The sequence below is a fragment of the Crinia signifera genome, chromosome 1 (assembly GCF_055691185.1).
Source record: "Crinia signifera chromosome 1, ASM5569118v1, whole genome shotgun sequence".
In the NCBI taxonomy this organism is placed as follows: Eukaryota; Metazoa; Chordata; class Amphibia; order Anura; family Myobatrachidae; genus Crinia; species Crinia signifera.
Genome location: NC_139217.1, coordinates 264,683,782 through 264,697,639, shown reverse-complemented (window position 1 = coordinate 264,697,639; position 13,858 = coordinate 264,683,782).

Here is a 13,858-nt window from a genome sequence, read left to right as displayed (position 1 = left end):
AAGTGTCCTATGAGAGATCGTGTGCATATCATGCCTAATGTAGTAGTTTGTTTATTTATAAGGCGCCACAAAGTGTCTGCAGCACTGTATATTGCAAACAAAAAAACAAATTACAAGGTAACGTACAGGGTGTGTTGATAATATCCAGCATAAATAGGGGTATAGCTGGTAGAACTAAAATCAGCATCAGTTCTGAAGTAGGTGTCAAAATTGTCGAGGAGACTGAAGATGAAGTAGAGGAAGGGAAGAACAGGACAGGAGCACAGGTGAGGTAATGAGGTAGGGTGAGTACGTGAGGAAGGAGGGCCCTACTCATAAGTTAACAGACTAAACGGAGGTGGGTGGACGAACGAAAAACAATAGGATAAGTAGGAACGGATGGGAACAGATGGAGGGGTAGGGTAGGCAGGATAGGAGGAGCGAAAGAGGTTAGGAGGAGGAGAGATAAGCTAGTCGGAAGAAGTGGGTTTTGAGGGAGCGCTTGAAGGAGGTAAGGGAATCAGAAAGCCTGATGGGTGGCAGGAGGTTGTTCCAGTGTAGGGAGGCAGCGCGAGAGAAGTCTTGGACACGGGAGTAGGAGGTGGTGATTAGGTGAGAGGTCAGGCATTGGTCGGCGGCAGAGCGAAGAGGACGGGAGGGAGTGTGGATAGAGATCAGTGAAGAGAGGTAAGGAGTGGTGGAGGCCGGAGATAGTGGAGCTCCGTGGATGGGGGATCGGAGATCCACGTGCATGCGACCATCCCCGGAACTACACACTAAAGTGGGTACACACTAAACAATATGTACAGTAATATAATTATAATACATATCGTTGTCTAAAATCACAGTGTATGTACCCAGCTTTAAGGCTTTTATCTACAGTACACATAAAAGCTAGTGCGATGTTTCAATTGTGATGTGTAGTCTACTATTCACAAGCATCTGTACACCTCACGCTAAATGGAATCTGTTTGCCAGGTCAAATAACTGCAAAAATCCAACATATTTTACAACAGCATAAACTTGCTCACCAGTGTTCATTACCTCCTTAGGGTAGAGCAGTGGTAGCCAACTACGGTCCTCGAGAGCTACCAACAGTTCACATTTTCCAGACATCCTAGCTGCTGCAAAGGTGCACTCATTACTAGCTGAAACATTTTCAAAGATCCACAGGTGGAGCTAATTACTTCACTTGTGATTCTGTGAGGAGATCTGGAAAACATTAACTGTTGGTAGCTCTCGAGGACTGGAGTTGGCTACCCCAGGGGTAGTGAGTAGGTATCACCATCAGTGTGTTTAGCACCCATAACCATCCCTCGTACCACTTTTATGCAAGAGCGGTGGGATCCAGGATGTTTTTAAGCATTTAAATGCAGTGACGGCTCTTACCTCTGTGGATGTAGGCCTCCCCTCTGCTGCTGCTGCTGTGCTAGTGATCCCCACTGCTGTTGCAAATCCTGATCCCAGACGCCGGTCCCCGCACAGCAGATTGTTACATACTGTGCATGCGCTGGCCCCAGCCTCTATGGACTGCTTTTGCAGCAGCCCCCGGAGGTATATTCAGGGTCCGGCGCATGTGCATAACCCGTTTTTTGGGCTGCCCGGCAGTTGCGCATAGAGGGGCATCCCGGAGGTAGGGAACACCTCCCAATGGACTGCCTTCAGTGACTGGCAGGTCGAACTTCCAATAGGAAGTATCTGCCAGTCAAAGTGAAGCTAGAGCAGTCTCGCAAACAGCATCTGGCTTCACTTAGGCAGAGAACATTTGCGGAATTTACCAAGGGGCTGCAGCCCTGCAGCCCCTAGGTAAAAACCACCAGTGTTTAAATGTTACAGCAACAGCAATTCACACCTGTCGCTCACAATTGAAATTTACCCCCCCAAAGTGTAGTGCAATGTACCAACTCAGTTTTCTCTAGATTAATGGTTTTCAAATACAGTCTAGGAACACACACATCACCTGGCTGGAGCACCGAGTATCACCAACTGCCACATTTGAAAAATAAACAGGTGATCTGGAAAACATGAACAGTTAGTGATCCTTGAGGACAGAGTTTGGGAACCATTTAGCTACATCATCTGATGTAGAACAGAGGAGCAATGAAATGCCAGAAAGTTGGTTCTTCACCAAAAATATCAAAATAGAACATTCAATATAATCACAAATGGAGGCTGGAATAGGTATTAGAATCTGGAAAGTACCATATGACCAGCAGATGTAAGAACGTATTTGTCATTATTAGGAGCCAGGTAATCACCAGTGACGATGTATCCAACTCACCTCAAATTGTTGTGATGAAAGCTTAAAGCACCTGTTCATATGATTAGTAATACATATTTCACATCAAACTTGGAGCCAGGAAAAAGACAGGTAAAACCAGGTCATGTGTCAGTGTGAAAGTATGGACCCGGCTTACTCAACCCAGGTTATGTGTAAAAGGCAATCCATTAGCTAATTTCAGACTACAGCCTAAAACAATGATCAGGGTCACAAAACCTGTTTTGGAAACTGCTAGTCATTCTCCCAGACCCTCTGACCCATGAAAAGACACTGTCCGTGTGAGTTACAGTGGACCTCCCAACTTTGCCCATACCCCAAGACACTGCGGGCCCATGGATTGAAGAGTGGCCCCCCAAAAATAGAATTGTCCTGAAAATAAATAAAGAATAAATTAGGATAGTATGTGTACAGTGGTTCTGTCCAATCCACCAGACAGGGATCGCAAGAAGACAGCATTTGCCTGGTTCCAATTGATAGAAATACAGTGTCTTGATAGACAATGAATAGGTCAAGATGCAATAGGACAACAGGGTCAAAACAAAAATGTCAACATTAGTTTTTCACAATTTTTTTTTGTGTGGACTTTTTCCATACTTTACCATCCACATGGACTACAATTGAGCAACGACTTCGTAGGGAACCAAAAGCACCAGGCACAACCTAAAACATGTGTGAAACCGCGCTATACCTAAAAACATGCAACAGATGTAAAGAAGTATTAAACAAATGTAATAAAATTCTGATATTAAAAAAATAATAATATGGTAAATTCATAGAATCATTCCATTAGGAAATGTAGGTACCAAGGAATTAAAAAAAGAGCATGGATAGTCACCCAAAGTTCAGCGTGAATAGTGTCCTGTGTCCGTTCCTAGATTGCTTCCTTAGTTAAGAAAGCTGTAAAGCGAAATGCGTTGGTGGAGCAGAGCCAGGACACCCATTCTTTGGACCCTAAATTTGTCCCTATTCCATGTGACCGGACCAGCTTCCTGAATTATCCCAGCAGCTGTGACTACCAGGACAACATAAAGCTTCCCAGGTAGAACCCTATACCAACAGGTGCTCCCTGGATTGGAGACTGCAATCTCTCCTAACAAGTCCTACAAAATCAGCCTTGAAAAATTGGGACCTTACAACTAAGGAAGCAATTTAGGAACGGACACAGGACACTATTCACGCTGAACTTTGGGTAACTATCCATGCTCTATTTTAATTGCTTGGTACCTACATTTCCTAATACAATGATTCTATGAATTTACCAGATTATTATTATTTTTTAATCAGAATTTTATTACATTTGTTTAATACTTCTTTACACCTGTTGCATGTTTTTAGCTATAGCCTGGTTTCACACTCCTTTGTTTTTGTATTTCCACAATATTTGGGCCTGACACCCAAACTAACAAAACCACAGCTGGAGCAAATCCACTCCTTTCCAGGCGCCCTCCTAGGACACTCAGTGTCCTAAACCCCTCTATACTTTCTACAAATCATGGCGAGCCATGCGACATATAGCCATTACACTAATTGGGGGTCTGTATCGACATTCACAAAAAAGTCAAAAACTCATGTGGACCTTTTCATGTGTCTACCTTTTTTATGTTGACCTATTGACTGTCTAATCTAATATCTAATAATCCACTCCCCATTTGCTAGAGGAGGCAAGCCTTGTTAAATAGTCCATCTGCACCATTACCATAGTTTTCTATGCATACAGATGCTGCAACTTTGGTGCTCACATAGCAGGAGATCATTTCGATAGGAGATATGATGTGTGATAACGATCAGCAAATTAGCTATTTCACCAATAGAACAATTGCTGCCTATCAATTGTTGTTGTGGGTAGGGACTATAGTCCCCTGTGGCTGCTGGACTGGATCTAGTCCGTGGGATCTGGGCAATGTCTGAAAATGCTATGAAACACAACGAAGACCAAGGGTATAGTGTTGGGCCTGAACCTTGAGGAATCCTGTCCCTTTTAGCCATTCATTCAAAAGTCTGGCAGTGGTGGTGGGTTTCCACCACTGCCTTAATTGCACAATGGTGGGGTGGACCATTTTTGTATTTAATTGGCACCACAAGCCATAATTGGTTTGCTGATAGCCCCATTTTTGTAACTCTATTGGCAAGCCAATGACAGCTCACCAAGCCAACCCCTTTGGGCTGGCTTACATGAGCCAGTGGCATTGAGTCCCAAGTTGGCGAAAGGAGTAGTCAATAGCTCCTGAAGAAAGAGGATGTACAGTAAGTCCTGGGAGAAGCAGCCATTCTAACAGAGTTCAAAGGCAAATTTTCCACCAGGTGAAGCTATGGTAAGAAGATTCTTGAAGTCTTGCAAACAAGCTTAAAGGCCATCAGGTGAGAGACCGGTTTCATAAATTCGAAACAGTCACCGCCATATTTTCCTTACAGACATATTACAGGCTTCAGCTGGGCCTTAATGTCCATGAATGCTGGTAGTTGTAGTTCTGTGACAAGATTAACTATATCTGCATCATTAAATCTGCACTCACCGACACCAGAGGCTTCTGTAGAATTTGAGCCCTGGGCTAACCAATTTTGGTCTGACTGTTTTTATGTCAGGGGAACACCACACGGTATAGGCTCTATTTTATTTCCCCTATTTCCCCACAGCTAGTTAAATCTGGTGCTTATAGGTAAATAAGGAAAACCCCACACCGGTTTCACCCCATTTTCCCAACAGCTGACAAGGCATAGAGCTAGTAACGAATTAGGAAGGGAAGCCCCAAATAATTAGGGTTTTTATGGGGATTGTTAATGCATGAGGCCCTTAATTGTGGCCATGAACATTTTCCAGTCACACTTGTTCCAGCCCAAGCCAGATTTTTCACACCAATTCCAATACTCAGACCTTCCTATTACACCTTTGCCGCCATTACGTCAAATAAACTAAATGATGACAAAAAAATGCTGTAATCATTAACTTCTCTGCAGACTGCTCTTTAAAGATGTATTGACAATTTTGCTCTCTCAAATTCATAGGTGCAGTCACCTTGGGCTTGGAGACTGCAATAAAGAGAATTCACAAGCAATTATCGAACTGCGCATCGCGCATGCAGAATTAGCGACAGAATGGATCCTAAACTTAATCCACTTGCAGTGTGACTGACAGGAAGCCAAGATTTCTGGGTGGAAACTGGACATTTTCTGAGTGTGGTGAAACAAACGCAGGCGTGCCCAGGCAGTTGAGGAGGGTCTGTGACGTTAGCGATGACCACTTCCACTTTTTTGTCTGGGTGGCAGCTTATTCCTCGCAGTCCACTGCGAATTCTCACATTAGTGGTCAAATCTGAATTAGGCCTTATGTTCCATAATCTATGTAATGTAAAATCCTTTACACCACATACATTTGAAACCCAGGAATTTGGACATGGCAGTAACATACCAAGGACAGGCTTAGGATTCATGAGGCTGCTTCTTAACCACCTTTCCCCCCAAACATTAATTGCCATGCACACATGATACTCAGTTCATGGCTACTGTACTATGAAATTACCACTATATGAACATGTACTGATATTGTATAGATAGGATGTCACATATATTAAAACGGCTCCAGCACAGAACCGGTGCGATTTTTTTTTTTAGTAAACATACTACCCTACAGTAGACCGATCTAGCATTACTTGAACTTGTCAAAGTAACCTGCTCTTACAAGACTTCTAGAATATGAATAAAGCCCCCCATACACGGTCCGTTTGGGACTTAAACAGCACACATCGTATCGGATCGCATCCCTAGTGCATGCAGTGCGATCCGATACGATGTGTACCTAGTACAAAAAGTGCAGCACATACTTTTTGTACCGTACTATGTGATGCGCGGGAGCGCGCATCGCATAGTACAGAACGGAGCCGTACACAACGGAGCGTGTATGGGCTCCTTAAGAATCCATAATACAAGCTTATTTTCCAATTTTTGGTGGCCACCATAGATCTGCAGCCTGATTCCCTGGCACCACCAAATCGCCCACTAGAGAACAGCGGTCTGTCAGGGAATCCAAAACATCAAACAAATTAGCCAATCTGACCATTTTCAGGATATGTTTATTATTGACCTCAAATTTTAAACACAAGGTAAAAAGCAAGAGCCACATGGATACATAACATAAGTATTGAGTTTACAATTCTAAGATGATCATAATATACAGAGGATTACAGTATTTCTCTGAACATACAATCATCCTGAGAAACAGCAAAGGCAATAGTCCAGAAGAAAATTCTGTGTTGCCGATCTTCATGCTTCCTTTGCGCCAAAGAATCGGAAACAGGTTTCCAACTTGCGGCAAAAAAAAAAAAAAAAGAAGACTTCACCACTATTTCCACATTTACCAACAATACCAACAATAGGAAATTACAAAGAAATATGTAGACTTCAACAGAAATAATAAAAAAAAGGTAGAAAAGTTAGTGTAAAAGGGGAATGAGTGAGATGGGAGGGGGGGGGGGGGGGACCTGGACGTGCATGGCTCATTTCTTTCCCCATATCGTCCAATACATTTTCAGGATTTTTAAAGGGGAAATCAGGCCATTGCCCACAATACATCTGTAATGTAAGGAGGCCATAAGAAATAGGACTCAGGAAATCGTCCTACATTAGATTCAAGATCTAGGGGCTGATTTATCAACGTTTTATTACCCGCAATGGGTTTTAAAACTCTAGCGTGTGATAAATGGTGCTTCAGCCAATCAGCTACTTATGATTATCTTTGAAAATTGACAGTTGGGAGCTGATTGGCTGGAGGCCCATGTATCATATGAAAAATGTGTTGCGCAGGAAAATAAACACATTTATAAGTCTGCCGCATAGTAACCACCAGTTGCTGCTTCAGAGGTATGACGGCAGCGGAGTCCAAAATAGGGGAGCCACGCCAACAGTCAGTGATTCCCAGCCGGCGATGTTTGGCTGCATTTTCGGTGGCAGTTGGTGTGACCACCCTATTTGAGTTTGCACTGCGCTGCAGCCCCTCCTCTGGAGATGCTGCCAACCACACATGGACAAATCTTGCTGTTATATACCTACCCCATAAATATGCACCAGGGTCACCTGGTTTTTATTCCTTTAATATTTTCCCATTAACCCCACAGCAATATTGGGAAAATTTAAAAGGCAGCTGTAATATTGCTTTAGTTAAATTTTTTGCAGCGCCATAAAATCAATTACTCAGCAGTGCTTAAAATGACTGGTCATTTACATAAACGTGAAAAAAAAATTATGAACAGTACTTCACTATGGTAAAATGAATCTTCATTTGAACCTGGCAATGCTTGACCCCTTCCCAATAGTCTGAGAATATAGACAATCTGAATAGTCTAGAACAAAAACAGTCTACCCGGCTTTATTCAGCAGTGTTCAGAGTTCTAGGGGGTATTCCCTCATATGAATTACTCTATTAAGAAGAATCACACATCCCTCTCTATGCCTCAACTTCCCGCAGCCCGTGAGCGGCTATTGTGAGTAAGAGACACATCCTGGGGAGACAAAGGACATAGTGTGCTGCAGGGAGGAAGTGGCTTTTCCTTCCGCAGGTCATTCTGACCTTGTAGGTTCTGCAGCATGAAATTCGCTTCATTAGGCACAGTACGAGCTTATATCAAGAACTACATGTATAGATACTTGCAACCACACGCATTACCCGATAAAACTTACAACATACTGTACTCCTCTTATTTCATTACACATGTCAAGGTCATGGCCTATGAGGCTCACATTATCCATATGAGCAACCAATATGGTATAACAACGCTACGTTTTGATCACATATATAGAACCAGATCCATATACTGATCAATATAAAAATACGGCACTTGTGTATTATCACGGCGCCCCCGATATTAAGTCGCACGACTTTTAATTGCAACACATCGCATGCCATACACCGGGTGCACACCGATGCGATTTAAAATTGTATAAGCACCCTAATGGGTGCTTACAATGTTAAATGCACCCCCACGCCACCCCCAGTATGAATGCCAACCCAAAGCGTGGCGAGTGGCGGCGGTACGCGTCCTCCGACCTTTTCATACCCCTACTATCCACGTCGGCGTGGAGATGATTTTATATAGTGTGGCGAGTGCAGCGAGCCCGAAGCGTGGCGAGCCCCGCGAGGGGACGCGTATTACTTTACATGTATTCTGCGTCCCCTCGCCACGCTTCGGGCTCGGTGGCTGAGACAACCGATGTGGATGGTGGGGGTATGAAAAGGTCAGAGGACGCGTACCGCTGCTTCTCGCCATTCTTCGGGTTCGCGTTCATAGTGGGGGTGGCCTGGGGGTGCATTTAGCATTATAAGCTCCCATTAGGGTACAATGTAAAATTGCATCACATCGCATTGTATGCCATATACAATGCTATACAATTTTAACATTGCATGACATCGGGGGAAATCTCATCGCATCGCATACCATACCATCGCATGCCTTATGGTCTGCGATGCGATGGGCGCCTTGATACTACACAAGTACCAAAAATACCTATAGGTCTATATTATATGCAGAAACAGGTATGAAAGGTGCATTTAAAAAAAAACTTTTTTCTTGTTCTGAAGCACCTTGAAACTACGGATATTATAAAAAAAATGGTATTTACTTTGTAGGAACGCATACACAGAAAATGAGGACTGTAAAGATCACTTATGGGAAAAAGGAGATAAAAATATTTTTTTTGGTACAAAGAGCCTTGTGTGCTGTTGGAGAAAGTGCACTCTATAAATTAAAACTTACTTACATATGATAAACGCTTAATAAAGTTGTCTAAACTTGCTTTTCTGATTTTTGGTCAAGCCTTGACATACAGCGCATTCAGAAAGTATGCACAGCGCTTCACTTTTTCCACATTTTGTTATGTTACAGCCCTATTCCAAAATGGAATAAATTAATTCTTCCCCCACAAAAGTCTACACACAATACCCCACAAAGACAATGTGAAAAGTTTTTGGGAGATTTTTGCTAATTAATAAAAAATAGATATCACATGTACATAAGTATTCACAGCCTTTGCCATGCAGCTCAAAATTGAGCTCCAGTGCATCCCATTTCCACTGATCATCCTTTAAATATTCCTACAGCATAATTGGAGTCCACCTGTGGTAAATTCAGTTCATTGGAAAGGCACACACCCATCTGTATAAGGTCCCAAACTTGAAAGACCTCTGATTCCGACAGAAAAGTCTGAAAATCCCGGCAAATACACAGCATTTCAAATGCTGTGTCATTTTGCCGGTAGCAACCTGACCCCCCTTCACACAGAGGAACAATTTACCTGGTTGAATATTTCTACCCAGTAATTTGATGAATAACACAGGTATTTCTTCTATGTGAAAAGGTCAACATGAGTCATAAATCCCGTGTCCTCGACCCTGGTCAATTCCAGGGTCGGAGACATGGGATTTAAGACACAGGTGTGCCCTTTCACACAGAAAAAGGACCCATGTTATTCACAAAATTACCGGGTAGAACTGATTCAGACAGAAAACGAAATTACCGGTTGAAAGGGGTATAAGACAGGATTGTCTCAAGGCAAAAATCTGGGGAAGGGTACTGAAGAAAATCTGCTTTGAAGGTCCGAATGAGCACAGTGGCCTCCATCATCCATAAATGGAAGTCCGGAACCACCAGGACGCTTCCTAGTGCTGGCCAGCCATCTAAACAGAGCGTTTGGGGAGGGAGAAAGGCCCTAGTCAGGGAAGTGACCAAGAACCCTATCGTCACTCTGTTGGAATTCCTCTGTGGAGAGAGGCGAATCTTCAAGAAAGACAAATTTCTCTGCAGCAATCCACCGATCAGGCCTATATGGTAAATTGGCCAGACGGAAAGCACATGGCAGCCCATCTGGAGTTTGCCAAAATGCACCTGATGGACTTTCAGACCATGAAAAATAAATGATCTGGTCTGTTGAGACTCATGTCATGTTCACATGGTGAGTGTGAACCACACAGCTTTTACCCGGCATTTGAAATGCTGGGAGCTGCGGCGACGAACCATTGTTCTCACTGCAAGGCAAATTCGCGGGTGAAGCAGTTCTACCCTGTAATTTGCTTTTTAACACAGGTTTTTTTGCAGTGTGAACGTGTCAACCCGTATCTGCATACCCAGATCTCAAACACAGGTAAAAAGAAGGGTGTTACTCGTGTATGCAGACACGTGTTGACCCGTTCACACTGCAAAAAAACATGTGTTAAAAGGCAAATTACCTGGGAATTTGCCTTGCGGTGAGAACAGGGTATAAGATTGAAGTCTTTGGCATTATTGCCAGGCATAATATTTGGAGAAATCAGGCAACGCTCATCAACAGGCCAACACCATCCCTACAGTCAGGGCCGGATTAACAATGGGCCTAATCGAGCTGCAGCTCCAGGCTCACTGTTCAAACAGGCCCATTTTGTAGTTGAGGGCCAAGGCTTTCCAACGAGCCCGGTCCCACGTTGCTAGCCCCGGAAACCGGAGATACTGCTGGGCAAAGCTGGAACGTTTTCCCCGTAGGATAACATCGATGCGATGGGCGCCGTGATCTCAAGTGGTGACGGCCCAAGCGGCAGATAGTCTACAGCAATGGGAGTGCCGGTCCACCTGCGATATATATATATATATATATATATACACACAGTATATATATATGCGCCATTGCACTCTTTGGATTGAGGGAATGTGCATATATATCTTCTATAGCTGTCAGTTCTGGCGATACATGGTAGGCACTACAGCCCAAAGTCTGCAGCCGCCGCTGGAAGGTATATCTGCAGCTTCTAATTTCCCTCTTTTCTGTGCCAGGCCCTTGCATATGCCAACCTCTTTGCCATTTTCCACCTTATACTGAACCCTTTGCAATTTTCCTATGCCATCCCCTGCCTTTTTCAGGCATATATAATTAGTTGAAAGTATTTACACAAATAGGGACACACCCATGAGCAGAACACCCAAGCAGAACACTGGTCCCGCCCCCCCCCCCCCCCCCCCCACACACACACACACACACACACACACACACATTATTAGGTGCTGGCACAACCCCTATTATTGCGAATAATAGGCCCTTGATCATTTTCAGCTCCAGGCCCATTTAGACCTTAATCTGGCACTGCCTACAGTGAAGCATGGTGGTGGCAGCATCATGCGGTGGGGATGTTTTTCAGCAGCAGGGACTGGGAGACTAGTCAGGAAAAAGGGAAATATGAATGCAACAATGTACAGATACATCCTGGATGAAAACCTGCTCCAGAGTGCTCTGGACCTCAGACTGGAGCAATGGTTCATCTTTCAGCAGGACAATAACCCTAAGCACACAGCTAATATATCAAAAGAGTGGCTTTAGGACAACGCTGTGAATGTCCTCGAGTGGCCCAGCCAGAGCCCAGACTTGAATTTGATTCCTACCTGATGGAGCTTGAGAGGTGGGCAAAACTGTCCAAAGATAGGCGTGCTAAGCTTGTGGCATCATATTCAAAAAGACTTGAGGCTGTAATTGCTGCCAAAGGTGCATCAACAAATTATTGAGCAAAGCCTGTAAATACTTGTGTACAAGTGATTTCTTAGATTTTTATTTTTAATAAATTATCCCCTTCCCTTACAGGAATCTATGATTGTCAGACTAGTGCTTTGATTCAATATTAACTTTGCAGGCATGATCTGTATACATTGTTTCGATCACACAAGAACATAGTAGTGGACCAGATTGACCAAAGATGGACACATGAGTTACAGATGCTTCATTGCAATGTCAACACATACTTGGCTACATGCCTATAACTTTTTACATAAATATCAGCAGATGAGTGGCGGTGGCCAGCGATGATGTGTGAGCACCCATCAGTGCGCACAACCGGGCCATACACACTAAGCGGCTTTTGTGCTGAAAGCAGCTCCAATGGCAAAACTGAGCATTCAGCTCAAAATTGCCAGGTATGTATGGAGATTTACACTGGACACCCGTTCAGAACCTAATTCAAGCTTCCAACACTCACAAAATCACTCCATCATCATTCCTCTCCCATGTATATGTCTGACCTAATCTCTCTCCACAATTCCACACGCCCTCATCACTCCACAAATTAATGCCACCTCCCCTTCCATGTGGAATATGTATATCTACACAGGTTTCCTCTTACACTCCGGTAGGTTACATACCAGTATGTGTGTGTTCATGTGATTTTTGGATGTGTAGAAAACTTAAGAAATACTGAGAATTTGCCATTAAACCTTAATTAGCATTGCATATAGAAGATTAGCAGGAATACACCATCTGAAAACCTCACTGCATAAAACGAGTGAAAGGAAGTTCCATAACAGGAACTAGTACGTGATATGACATCATATGTCCTTGTGTACAGAGAATAGCAATTACACCACTCACAGGTGATGACAGAAGAGAGATCACGCCCAGACTGCCTGTAATTGCATATAAAATCTGGCCACAACCATGTGCATAACAATATAAAAATTAGTGAGTCACTCATTGCAATTACAAGGTAACCAACGGCTTCATTAACACCATTATCGTTCCTGAATCTAGTAAGCTACATAAACCAGTACTCGTCAATGCAGCCTATGAAAAATATACGCCTCTATAGTTACTATTCCATCACATAGAAACTATTATATGACTAAAAAAAGCAAGTATAGATTATATAGATTTACTTTGTTCAGTACAAAGGACAGATGGCCCGCCTAACTGCAATTAGTCAGAGCATGTTTCACCATTGCTAGAAGACTTCATTCCTTTAACTGAAAAAAACTCTTACGCACTATAATAACCTGGAATGTCCAAGTCTAGTAAACTTTGGGGAGGGCTTTTGGAATCCCATCCATCTCTACAGTGAAGTGGATGGGATCCAGGACATCTCTCCGAAGTGGACAATTTGCTGCATCATGGCCCCACTTCCCTTAGCAAAATACTGTGGATTGCTACGATTTGCAGCAGAGAAGAGACCTTAAAAATGCAATTCAGTTCCATTCTCTCCCCTATTGCTCTTGAGACCTCAATTTACATGATCTCCCATAAAGAAGTCCCATTATATCAGCAACTATGCCTTAATCACAGAGCAAAGATTGGTAGATCATAAATCTAAAAATAAATAGCTAATAATTCAGTTTACTTAATCCAACATTTACGCTGTACTCTACATGCTACTTACATGACAAACATTAATGATTTACCAGACTAGTGGCCTATCAACACACTCGTAAAATTTCCACCAATCATTCTTTGCACTGTTGGGGCAGGGTGCTTGCCTGTCTGAAATGTGTACGTCACACCACCCCCCCCCCCCCCCTCCCCCCTTGCCTTCATAACGTCAAGGGCTTTCTCTGAACGTCAGGACGGATATTTTCAGGATGGTTGGAATTTCAACATCCTGTACTACAGAGAGCTGACATTTACAGTAACACCTCATTCATGGTTCTTTTAAACCATCATCGGTGCTTACAGCTAGGTGGCATTTAAATATACATACCCCTTGATAAATAAAAATCTTATGTGGAGAAATGAAATTATATTGGGTAGTCTGATCTAGTGAGAGGGCCTATAAAAGGATTTTCATAGCTTTCTAACTCATCGGTACAGGTTTGATCATGCAAATGTAAG